This window comes from Strix aluco, chromosome 19 (genome assembly GCF_031877795.1).
Source record: "Strix aluco isolate bStrAlu1 chromosome 19, bStrAlu1.hap1, whole genome shotgun sequence".
NCBI lineage: Eukaryota > Metazoa > Chordata > Aves > Strigiformes > Strigidae > Strix > Strix aluco.
The window spans coordinates 14,267,463-14,280,230 of record NC_133949.1 but is presented as its reverse complement, the minus strand read 5'-3'; positions in this window follow the sequence as shown (position 1 = coordinate 14,280,230).

Here is a 12,768-nt window from a genome sequence, read left to right as displayed (position 1 = left end):
TTGTCCCTGATAAAGGCTCTGAAGGATTTAATGAGGCCGCCGAGCGCTGCAGACCCTGGGAAGCCCCGCGCTGCTCAGCACATCTCCCTCCATGCTCCCAAACGTGGCTCTAATTTTGGGGGGCTCCAGATGACGTTGGGCACCCAGGACATCACCAAGCAGCCAGCACTGATTCAATGCGGTTCCTGAGCTTGGGGCGGGGGGGCTGGGTAACCCCGGCATTAAAAAGCCGGTGAGTCCTAGGAAGTTTTCACGGCGGAAAAGTTGATTTGTTTGATGGGGGAAAGATGCAGAAGGAAAGGGCAGTTGTACTCCGTGGTCCTGCCTACGGCGGTGGGGATGTTCAAAGGTGCCAAGGAAACTGCCAAGCACAGGGAACCCCGGTTTGCGCCCCCCCCAAGAAATGCCCCACGCTGTTGGGCACCCCTCCCAACAAAAAAAAAAAAGCCAAAACCAGATTCAGGGTTTTCTAAAGGAAAAAGAAAAAAAAGATGTGGGATGAGGGAGGTGAGGACACCTGTGACCGTTCTCACAGCAGAAGGGCATTTGCCTTCACAGTGAGACCAGGGCAGGATTCGTGCCGAGCTCTCACACAGAGACACTTTTGCTTATCATCGCCAGGCCTGTTTCTGACTCCTCTGCCCGTGATTAACGTATCACTGGTTATAATAAATAGGCTCATTCCCATCTAGGAAATAAATGGGTCCAGTGGGGACCCACGGGGAGCTGAGACACCGAGATGCTGCTCTCTGGCCCCATCTCTCGGCACCTCCCACCCTCCGCAGAGCAAAGCCGGCAGTGCTGGCGGGTTCGCCAGGAGCAGGGCAGCAGAGGTTGCATGGGCACCTCCAATATTTCTTACTGTTTTGTTGAAGCATTTTGCCAAAAAGTTTGCCACATCAACACAGAATTGGAAGCTGCCGTCCCCTTGGCTTCAAATTGTCGTCAGTCACGTCAATTAGATGTGCAAGACTGAAAGCGATACCCGTCTCCCTTTGCAGTGCCGTTGGTGTCTGGAACAATAGATGAACAGATAAATGTATATAGAAGAAAATGAGCATATTAATTATGACTGGAATTGGCTCATATTTCACTTGAAGTGTACCTTAGGTTTATGTGGCATTTCCCCTCACCCAGGGTTTGAGCACTTGGTGGGACAGCAGAATGGTTGCGGTACCCGCAGGGATCCCGCCCCAAAGAGCTTCCGGTCCTACAACAGGTCCCTCTCACCCCAGGGGCCTGACCCTGCTCATCCATGTGCCAGGGAACACCCAGGGAAACCCCTAGCCTTACTGAACCCCTGTCCATTGACACGAACGGCCATGCCGGGGAAGAAGTGCTCCCAGCAGCTCACACCCAAAGTGTTAAATATTTTCTGCTTAAGTGCAAAATCTTTACAGTACGGCTCATTGAGTTTCTTCCTACACCAGACAAGGAAAGCCTGAGATGCCAAGGGCCAGTCGCAGGTCCCTGAAACCCGAGTTTATCCAAAGAGACTTGTGGCCGTCAGGCTTTGGCCTGGACAAACAGCCCGTCTGTGCCAGCCATGGCATCGCCTGCCACCCCGCTGCGTGAGGAGCTGAAAGCCTGGGGCAGGCGGGGATGTGTCCACCACTGCTACCACCCCTGGTCTTCCAGGAGGTCCTCCTGGGAAGGGAGCCAGCCTTCCCTCTCCCTGCCATTTCCTCCCTTGTTCTTTGTAAAAACCACACTCATTTCACTACTTTGAAAGCTCATAATATGATGGGTGAAAACAATTAAATGAAATAGACTGGTAATACCCATGGGAAAACATTTTTAGATATGATATTACAATCTTGTTTCAAAATTGGATTTTGCCAAGAGGAAATACAGTTTATTATAAAACACATTTTCTTTTAATTTAATTATATAATCTTTGGCTTCAGAGAAGGGATGCTTAAATCAGACCCATTTAATTTTCAAGTGTATTCACCCATCACCTAGGGCAAATTGGTTTAAATTAGTAGGTGACTATATAAGTTCTAGATATGTGTCAGACAAAAATTTATCTGCAAACTCTGTATAAAAGACCATCTACATCAACAGCACAGCAGCAGAAATTACCAGGGATGAACAGACAAGTATCTGAAGAGTAGTATTTGCTCTGATTTCAATGATACCCACTACAAAACCCGATGTAGGATTATTTTTTTTTATCTTTGTTAATGTTTTGCCAGATCAGTTCATCACACTGCATGTCTGCACTATGCCAATAAAAACTGATGACCTGCAGTTAGTTTCTACCAGGTGCATTAAATTCCCATAACACGAACAGATCTTGCTAAGTCTACCATAGCCTCTTCTTTTGCAGAGATTACATTTCCAACCTAATGACAAGAGCGGTTTGTTCAGACGCTGCAGTCACTGAACTCTTCCTCCGATCCGTCATGGTGACCCGGCACACGGCGCTCGCTGCGCTCTCAAAAACCAGCTCAAGACGGACAATACTTTGTCAGTTATATTGCACAAATCTCTTCCCATCCCATGCTTTTTCCCCGCCATTGCTGGGTTCCCAGAAGCCAAGGGTGAGCCTGCTCACGGTTCACTGGGACACAACGTTTAAAAGTGGCCAAAGAAAATACCTCCAGACCCAGCAGCTACACATGCAAACCTGCCTTGGCACAAGCAGCCGTGCACTCACAGATCCCAGAGCTTAAAATCTGTGGTTTACTGCTGCTCGCTGTGGTTTGGGATAATCACTCGCAAAGACAAGAGAGGAAATTCCTCAGCAAAGGGAAAATACTGCAGTGCAGTCAAGGCTGACTCGGCGAGAACACTACGGTAATAATAAATAATAATACGTGGGACTTGGAAGGTGTTTTTCAACCCAGGTATCAAGATGCTCTCCACAAGTGCTGACTGGGGGAGGATGAGCCGCCCACGCTGCCACCACCGCTCCCCGGCACTGCCACATGCCAGCCCAGCCCGAGCCCCCAAACCAGCCTCACCCCGAGCGTCCCTCTGCCTGAGGGGGCTCCCACAGGTGGGTCATGTTTTGGAAACCCCCCTTCTCCAGCAATGGTTCTTGAGACCCACCTGAGTGCCCAGCCGGGTTCACCCCCCACCAACCCTCCTGTATTTCTGCTCACCTCAGCAAACATATCTAGTTTTGTACCCTCCAGAAAAACTATCTAGGTGATGGCACCAGCAATGGGCACAACAACCCTCGTGTTAAATAAACCACAAAAAGCAGAGGTTTCTGCCCTTGCCTGGTGACACTGGGGCCAGAAACGCAGCCAGCATTAGAGGACAGAAAACAAAAGCAATACCAAAACACAGTTTGATTATTACAATTCTTGCAAAGCTGTTTTGTTTTTAACAAACGACAAAACACATATCCCAATTCTCATGCCGGGCAGCAAGCACAGGTCTCTGTAAGAGCCGAAGCCTGTGAAGGCTCCCACTGCCGTGGCACCAGCAGCATCTGTATATATATATATGTAAATATAAATATATACATGCATCAGTGTAGAGGAATTCTGAAAAGGTGATTTGAATGAACTAAAAGCATTGCTTCAAAGACAAATAATTGCTAAACTCCATCCAAACCTTATTGGCAAAAATAGCTTATTTTAGAATACAGATCACAGATGCAGAATTCCCACATCCAAGGTCTAAACCCCTCACTCCAGGTTAGACAAAACTCTGGTGTCTTCAGCAAGGGGCCATCAGCACACCCCTCACTGGCACCCCATGGCACGGTGTTTGCCTATCGGGGAAGCTTGTGGGTGCCGGTGCTGCACCCATGGGTGGCCCTGGCATTGCCCAGTGGCTCTTCCTCAGGGACATGCTGCATCCCACGGGTAGGGAAGGTCACAGCTCTGGGGAACATTGAACTTCACACAGTTTTGCCACTGTTTGTGAAATGTTGATGGGAGGATGTGGTTGCCCAACACGCGTAGGTGTACATGGATGTGTGTGCAATCATACTGATATATCTAGGTAAGCCATGAATAAATACATATGATTATTTCAACAGGTGTTGGACATACCCCTACTTCTGGGTCTTTGATGCTCTCCCCCTTGGCTACCCAGTTTGGAGAGGTACCGGGTCCATCCCACAAGACCAAACCCTGAGCAGACCAACGCTGCCAGCTGCTGAAATGCAGATGTACTCCAAGTGTTATGAAAACATATGATCTCAACCATGTCTGGCAAATAAACATTACAAGGGGCTGTTTCAAATCTTTGTAGTAGCAAATCTCAGCACTTAACTAGTAATGCAATAAGTCCTATCAAGAGCATGCTGAAAGGTGGAATAAATTTCCCGGAGAACAATGCGGGTGATGTATGCATATGACCAACACACAATAAAACTGTAGAATGGGAGGAAAAAAATGCATACAGTCAATACAATAAAATCAGCACAAATATAGGCTGTGTAAGCAAATAAATCTAACAATCCAAATATTTTACAACACACTCACATGCAGAACATTTTTCCCCCCAGAAATCTTAGGGTAAAAAAAAAAAATTAGACTGTTTTGCATCTTAGTGTATTGTAAAGGCATCAGCGGCTGTCTGCACAAATTACCATTCATCTAGGCGTTGTTGTGGAAATTTTCAAGGGATTTGCAGTAATTATATGACAAAATGCTTGCAAATCTCACTCATTGCTGAATAGAAACACACGGGTCAAAGATTGAACACTCTCAGCTTGGTAATTTGTAAATGTCAATCAGACGGGGGCCACGGGAGGCACACAGGCGTAAGCAGTGAAAGGCAGAGCGATTCCGTAGCAACCAGAAAAAGCCTTTTCAATACAGATTATAAAAGGCATGGGATAGTTTTACTTTCCACCTTTTTTTTTTTTTTTTTTTAAACAAACTGATCACCTTGCACCAAGAGGAGGTGGAAAAGGGGGGAGATAGGAGGAGGGAAGTAAAGAAAGGAAGGAAAAACAGTTTAAATAAAACTGGTGAGATTAAATTAACTGATACATACATTCGCAGAGGTAGATCGTTTGCTCTGTAATAAATATGGACTCCTATCTTCCCTTCTCCGAGACAGCAAGGAAAGCAAAATAAAATTAAAAGATATAACAATAAAAATTATAAATGCATTGCGGTCCTGCAGACCAACAGCTTGTAATGAAGGCTGCTGCTGAGTTGGGTGGCATGTTATCTCTTGGGATCATAAATAGGTAAGAGGGAGGCAAGGTGAGGGGGTCCCATGTCCCCCTCCCAAACTGCCGCTGGCCTCCTGCAGGGACACCGACCTGCTTTGAGAAGTCAACTCCATCTTTTCCCATTTTCCAGAAAGTGGGATTCAGAATTAGACTGTTTTAAACTATACAAAAGAAATAATCCCAGCATCTCCCACTCCACAGGGAATACATTAAAGCAACCTGATTTGCCTCTAAAGAGAAGCATCTCTTCTCCACAAGGGCTATTTGAGACACAATTACAGCCCAGACTCACAGGCACTGGGAATTTGTGGCACTTGCCCTTGGGGGCCTGCAGCTTTTCTGCAGCTTGCCCTCTATTTCAGTACTAGCAAAAATAACATTTTTGTTTAAAAATGGTGATGTTTGGGAGCTCCTGAGGTTGGTTGCCTTTGTTTTTTAAAAAAGAAAAGGGAAAAAAACCCAACAGGATGACAAGATGCTGCTATTTTTGTCCTGGAGACTACAATTTTAGAACTGAAAACCTCATTGCAGGAGAGCTGCAAACATCCCGAGAAGCCGTCGAGCCGGTACTGTGGGTCCCCCATGCCCCAGGGTCTGGCTGGTGATGGGTGCCTCAAGCTTTCACCTTCTTGCCACACCGGTGTGAAACCACGGCCAGCCCAGGCTATGCCAACAGGGCTCCTTGTGCCACTTCACCTGCTCTGAGTCACACACAAGTTTTCTTAAATTTTACATCATTTTGAGTGAGTTTCAAGTCCAGAAGGAAATGCCAAAGCCAACAAGCTGCAGAGATATTTTTTCCATACAAACGGTCCCCATGACCACAGTGAGATGCCATCACGCACCGGGAAGGGCTGGCATCAGCCAAACTGCACGGTAAGGATTTAACACCAAAACCGTTTAACGCCCTCAAAACATAGAAATGTCGCCTTTGGTCTGAGGCATCTACCTATCCAGAAAGGTTACAATAAACAGAACATGGCAGAGCTGAAGGTTAATGCAGAAATCAGTGAAATTCTACAAAATTTTGTCAATACTAAAGCCCAAGTTGCCAAAATACACCTTTGATTTAAATGCAAAATTTCCCTCCCCCTGCCCCATGGTTATGGAAAGGAATAACTGGTTTAACTAGTTCAGAAGAGAAAAATTGCCTGAACCCCGCCACAACAGGGGCCACCTGTGAAATGAAGACGCCAAGGAGCACGAGGAACATCATCGGAGCATCCCTTGCCCGCCCAGCGCATCTGTCCTCTCCCGGCCCTCCTGGGAGACCCCGCAGGGTGGCTGCAATAGGCCAGGGTCCCTCCCGTGCCTCATCCTGGGCATATTGGGGAACTGGGCCCTGACCAGCTGTTTTGGTAGGATGTAAAGCCTAAATGATGCCATTTCTTTGCTGCTGTCACAGAATGAGCTCCCAGCCCAGCCCAAGCCTGGGTGCAAACGCACCGCCCTGCATTAGCGAAGGGAACGGTGTCTAAATGCAGCTGTAAGCATATATTTAAGCATTGCCATGCAGGGCAGTGACTGCTTCTGCCAAGACTGGGTCATCTTCACCAGCACAAGCAGGCAGCAGCTCCCAGGCTGGCCTCAAGCTGCCTCCAAGCAGTTGGGTGTCAGCCATCGCCACCCGCTCCATCCTTCCCCTCTTCCACCCGCAGGCCCAGGTCATCTCACATGGTGTGAGCTCATCCCAGAGACAGCTCCGGCACTTTGCAGGGGGATTACGGACTGCTCCATGGCCCTGGGAATGCACTACCTGCTCTGCCATTAGCTCCACCCTCAACTGGATTTAATGAATCTGAGAAAAATTATGAAGTACCATAAAGCCACAAGTATCATAAAAAGTATAATAAAATTGAGAAAAGCTATTAAGTTATAAATACAACCAATACATGCAACATCACTCAGATGGCAGAAACTAGCTATAAAATAAAGTCATTTAAAACCATCATTCTACAAGTTACCAAGTCTCTTAATTCACAAGTCACACGTCCCTTTATGGCATCCAATCCTATTGTCTGTATTGAGAGCTTTATAACATATATCTTCCTGTACTGGTTCAACATACACATGCCCTTATATATAACATAGGACAAAGGACTTCAGCCAGTGCTGTGGTACCTCTTGCAGCCTCCCAGAAAGTAGTTGTGCAGATCCCCATGTCGTGCCTATGCGATGTCTTATTTAACCAGCTCCCTAAAAACACCTTTGGAGTTATTACCCCAAGTGAGGATGCTGCAGAGAGAGGGTTTGGGGAACAGGTTAAAAAAGAGGGGCTCCAGGCTTCAGCCAAAACCCCCAAACCGGGTGGTTTTACAGAAATCAGTGACCCTGTCTGTGTTATGAGTTGCTGTGGCACAGCATCAGGCTCCCAGTGCTTCTCCTGTTTAAGGCCAAAATTATTGCAAATGTACCTAGTGTCCACTGAAAACAAATGACTCTCTTAATAAGTTGCTTAGTAAGAGGTGTATTTATTCCTTAAATATATGTATATATATATATATAGCACCTGAAAAAACGAGGGTTTACAGTGCAGGCATATTTTATTTTGCTCACTCTAAAGTAAAGACAAGACTTTGCTTATCAACCCCCCCAATCGCTGTGGAACAATTTCTTCTCTTTATTTACTCTAAAGGTCCTGTATGTTATGAATATTCATTGAAATAATTAAACACCCTGTTCACAGCTTGTTGTGTTTACTGTTAGCCCAATAAAAACCAAACAGGTTAATGATGATCTTTAATACGGGAATTTAGTATTATTTCACCTATATATCAGCTAAAAGTTTAGCTTCCCCTTTAAGCCTCATCAATTTACTGAAAATAAGTAACCACCATAAAAACATGCTGCGGACTGTAAGTCAGAGGTACATGCCACTATATATTTGTCTTCTGTGCTTTCTTTGCTGAATTTCTCATTTAGGTTTTGGCTACAGTATTACTGAAAATAAAAACAAGGTGCAATTTTTCCCCCCTCTAGGAATTATTTACACGATGGGGAGTTTAGTGCAGTTGGTCAGTCACAAGAGAGGTGGGGGAACAGCGTGGCCTGACAGTGGAAAAAGCAGTGATCCTGCAGTCATTAGAAAAATATATTTACCAAAGATTGTATCCTAGTGAGAAACCTCTTAAACAAAAATGTAATTTGTGGCTCTGCTTTGCTGTGGGATGAAGAGGCCGTGGGCGCATCGTGGGCTTCCTTGGAAGGTGCCACCCAAACCAGGGCTGGGATCTGCTAATTAAGCTACTCCACCAAGACCTAACAGCTCCCTATTAGCTATTTAGAACAGGCTGTCAGAGACACGCAGCGAGAATAGAAAGGCCCAGCACAAATCAGGAGAGTTTATGAGGATAACTTACATTAATTTTATCCTTTATAGGCAATAAACCTTTGCTGGTTCATTACTGGCCACTGTTAAGTTTTAAAGGAGGTTTTTTAACACACAGGGGAGGTGCTGCCCATCCCCACAGGCACCGAGTGCCGTCCCCACTGAGGAGGGGGGGTGGGTTTTCGGGCCGGGGGAGCGGTTACCGAGGTGCAGGGGAGGGGACACAGGCTGGTGTCTCACCTGTGGGCACCGAAGGGCCCTCCCTGACCCCAGATGGGGACTTTCTCCCCCAAACTGAGGTCCCTGACGGCGTTGGCCCCTCTGGTGGCAGCACAGGATGGGGTCCCCTGTCAGAGCTTCGTTTGCTCAGTTTCCTGCAAGCCCCAGCTCAGCACCCCTGAAGTTTGTTCTCTTCTTTTGGAAAGAGGACACTGGCATGATTAACCCTTCCCTTTCAGCTTGCAACAAGACTTCAACCAGCACCAGCAACCCAGGAATGCCACTGCAGTGCCCCAACCCATGACCAGGGATGGTCCTGTAACAAAAATACAAACACCAGGGCTTCCCATTCCTTTCCCCTGTCCTGTGCTGAATGTCTCTGTCAGGAGGCAGGCAACACCTGGTGTGATCAGAAAAGCACCCCTGCAAGGCTGGGGGCAATAACTGGCTGTTACAGCCCATCTCCTCCTTGGCGCTGGGCACCAGCTTCACACAGCAAAGACAAACCTCGCTTTCTTTGCTGCTTACCTTGTTCAGCTTAAAACCCGGTAAAAGCAAGTGCCATTAGGTCGGAAAGAAATTACGGAGCAAAATATCCAGCTGCAAGCAAAAATGATACTAAAGGTGCAAAGCTGGAAAATAAAAAAGAGGGACAGGGAGAAACCTGCACACACCACCACTGCCTTATCTGTAGTTTCACGATGATTAAACAGCATCAACTTGGCTGGAGACTTTCCCTGGGTCTTGAACATTAGAGAAATATTATTCTCAGAATTACCTGAAGTTTTATTTAACGCAATAAAAGCTCATTTTCGATGGGAATTAGTCCTGAAATAGATGACTATTAAGAAATGCTGGATGATGTATAGCTCAGCCCTCTGAACTAATGAACTCCCAAATACCCAGCAGTGAAGTGCAGGGGAAGGGGCTGCGGGGGTGTTTGATGCCTTTTGGTCAGAGAGGTGGCTAACAGGATAAACAGTTAGGAAAATATTTAATTTAGCACACAAAATTAACACAGGTCTCACAATTTATACCAGCTAAGAAGCTATTCCCCTAACAGAGCTTTAGTATTTTCACAGATTGAGCCTAAGCAAGCTTCCTCCCTTTTTGCAAACTACTCAAAGGAGACAAGAAACTAAAACCAAACCAGCAAACAACCCCCACCCCAGAAAAAACACAAAACAAGGGAAAACCAGAGGTATTACCTCTCTTATGGGGTTTTACGAGGCATTTTCTATTAATAGAATTGTTAGCATCATTTAATGAGAGATTATTCCCAGGGTCCCCTCCAGCCTTAGCCAAAGGGGGCTACTGGTAATTTTAAGAAATGACATCAACTGACTTTCAGTTTATTTCCTCCCCATTCTTGGCACTTATTTAATAAAGTGAAGGAATTCAGGGCAAACAAAGGAGAGCAGCTGGAGTTGGGGTCTCAGAGGTGCCTCTCATGTCCCCAGTAAAACACCTCTTTGCAAGAAAAAAAGAAAAAGAAAAGGAGAAATCAGTAAAACAAAATCAGTATCAAGGAGACCAGACCCCACCCCTGCAAAGACAACAACAAACCTCTAATTCCCTTTGGAAAGCTCCAAGCTGAGGGTAGAAAATAGAATGACTTAAAGAGATGAGCTGCATTTCAGGTATTTATAATCTTCAGTGATCCTTACCTGAAACCTGGTTGGGGGAACTGAAGTTCCTGAGGAAAAGCTCCACCAGATTGATAACTGGGAGCACCTGAGCGCTTCCTCCAAAGTTCTCGCTAATTAAGGGACAATTTCATTTAGAAATCATTTGTCTCTCTGCAATTTTATTTAACTTTGCAGTGGTTCTCAGTATACCCACCCCCCCCCGCCAGCAGCAGCCAGGGCAGCTCTTTAACAAGTTCCCTTGAATATTTCTCCATATAAGAGGAATAATCAATCCCGTTTCCAGCAGAAAGCAAGTAAAAGTTGGGGAGAGAGGAAGTCAGAGCTGCACTTTTGGGCAGTTTGACCCTGAATTGGCACGTTTGACACTAGGGCTGCCTGAATCATCCCTTTCTGCCCCAGCTTTGAACTGAGGGGCCAAGCAGAAATTCGGAGATCCAAACTAGGTGACATAAAGCAGAAAGAACCCAACCTAGGAAGGCAGCTCCTGTCCCCCGGGTAAATGCCGTATCCTGTGAGGTTGTCTTTTTTAGCTGTCTATATAAATAAAAAGGCTCCCCCTTGTCTCCATTTTTTTTCCGCCGAGCAGCCTGTGTTCATTGTAGCAGTAAATGGAGTTCTTTAAAAAGGTGTACGGGAGCTCTCAGTATTATGGCTGTGATGCTGATGGACACCATAGATCACGCGGTAACACAACGCAGGGTGAATGCGGGGCCTGATCCTGCTCCCGTGCCCGTGGGGATGCGGAAAACTCTGGGAACCTGCGACCCAAATGTGGGGGGTGAAGCCACCCCGAGAGCCTCAGGGAGCCAGAGGAGGACTCAGCTCCTGCCTTGGCAGCATCCCTGACCTCCTTTACAATTAGGCACGAGCTTTTCTGAACAACCAGCCCGGTCCCCAGTTCCCAACACGCGGCAGCATCCTCCAGCTGCGGGTACCGGCCTGAGGTGCCAGCCTGCTGTCCGCTTTTTTGGGGTTTTAACGAGGGTTTTTTCCTGTTGTGGGTTTTCATAGCCATTTACAGGAAACCTGGTGATTCTGCATACGACAGTGGTGGGGTGGATGAGTTGGCATGAGCTGTTTGCTGCTGGAGTGGGCACTGTGCCCCCCTCAGCCCCACAGGGAAGGCGGCCTTGGGCTGGATCAGGCCCCCAGCCCGGGAGAAACAACACCTGCTCAGACACAATGAACATCCCCGCCAGGCACACGGCTCCCTGGGGCAGCCCGCAGCCTTAACCACTGCTGATAGACAACAAATAGCTCTGGGATAATATACTAATATACGGCGGTGTACAGCTGTGAGATACACTGCAAGTGCTGGGAAAAAAAATATATATTTTACCAAGAGACTGTCATGGCGATTTAGGGACGTGGGGGACTGCGGAAGGGTGGGGGATGCTGCAACCAACTGGCCGAACACCAGCCCATGGGACACACGTTCCCCACAGCAACAGGGAGGGCATTTCCCCCAGCAAAACGGTCTGCAAGTTTTTTATTTGGTGTTCTGCTGGGCAGGTGGAGCCCAGTGGCTGCCCTGGAGGAGACGGGGATTCAGGGCCTGAACTCAAACATGGATAATCCAGGATGCATTTTCTTCCTTGGTCCCTTGGCTGTGCAAAGATGAGCTGTGCAACGTCCCAGCAGCAGAGCTGGCTGTGGTGGAGATGCCAGGGCTTTCCTCCATCCCACCACATTAACTTGCCTCTGCTTGACATGCTCCTCCTTGGATTTGCATCTTCTCCCCAGAAAACCCCCCCGACCACCCATCACTGCTCTCCATCATCCTTTTGCTGCTCTTCTATCATTGCTGCTGTTGGCTCATCCCTGGGTTCACCCAGAAGTTGAAGGCAAGACCTTGGTCTTCTGGCACGTCCTGAGAGCAAATGCAGCTGCACGGGTTCCGTTGGCACCGGCACCACAGCCAAAGCCGCTGCTGAGAGCCCAGAGCTCAAAGACCAGCGGCGTTTGTGAAATAAAACACAGCGAGGGCTGTAAACGTGTCAGGGTGACAGGATGCTGCCCAGTGAAGCTCTGCCCTCTTGCCAGCTTCCCTCTGATGTCTTGTTTCTGTTCCCACAAAACAAAACTTGGGGCTAAGCAGCGATTGCTGCGCAAAATAAATTAATAAAGAAAAGTGTGCTGCGAGGTGAAATTGGGACTGGAGTGACGGGTCCAGGGGGTACCTCCGCCGGGGACAAGGGCATCAGCCTGCACGGTGCACCCGGTCCTGACACGCACGGGTGCAAGAAGAAGGAACAGACCCTTGAGTAGCAAACCTGCACCTGCAGTGGGAGGGGAGCAGCGCTGGCCTGGTGCCACTGGCATCCCTCGCTGCATCCCTCACAGGATCCCTTGGAGCATCCCTTGTCGCATCCCTCGCCGCATCCCTCGCCCAGCCGCCAGCGCAGGAGATGCTTTGGCTGAAC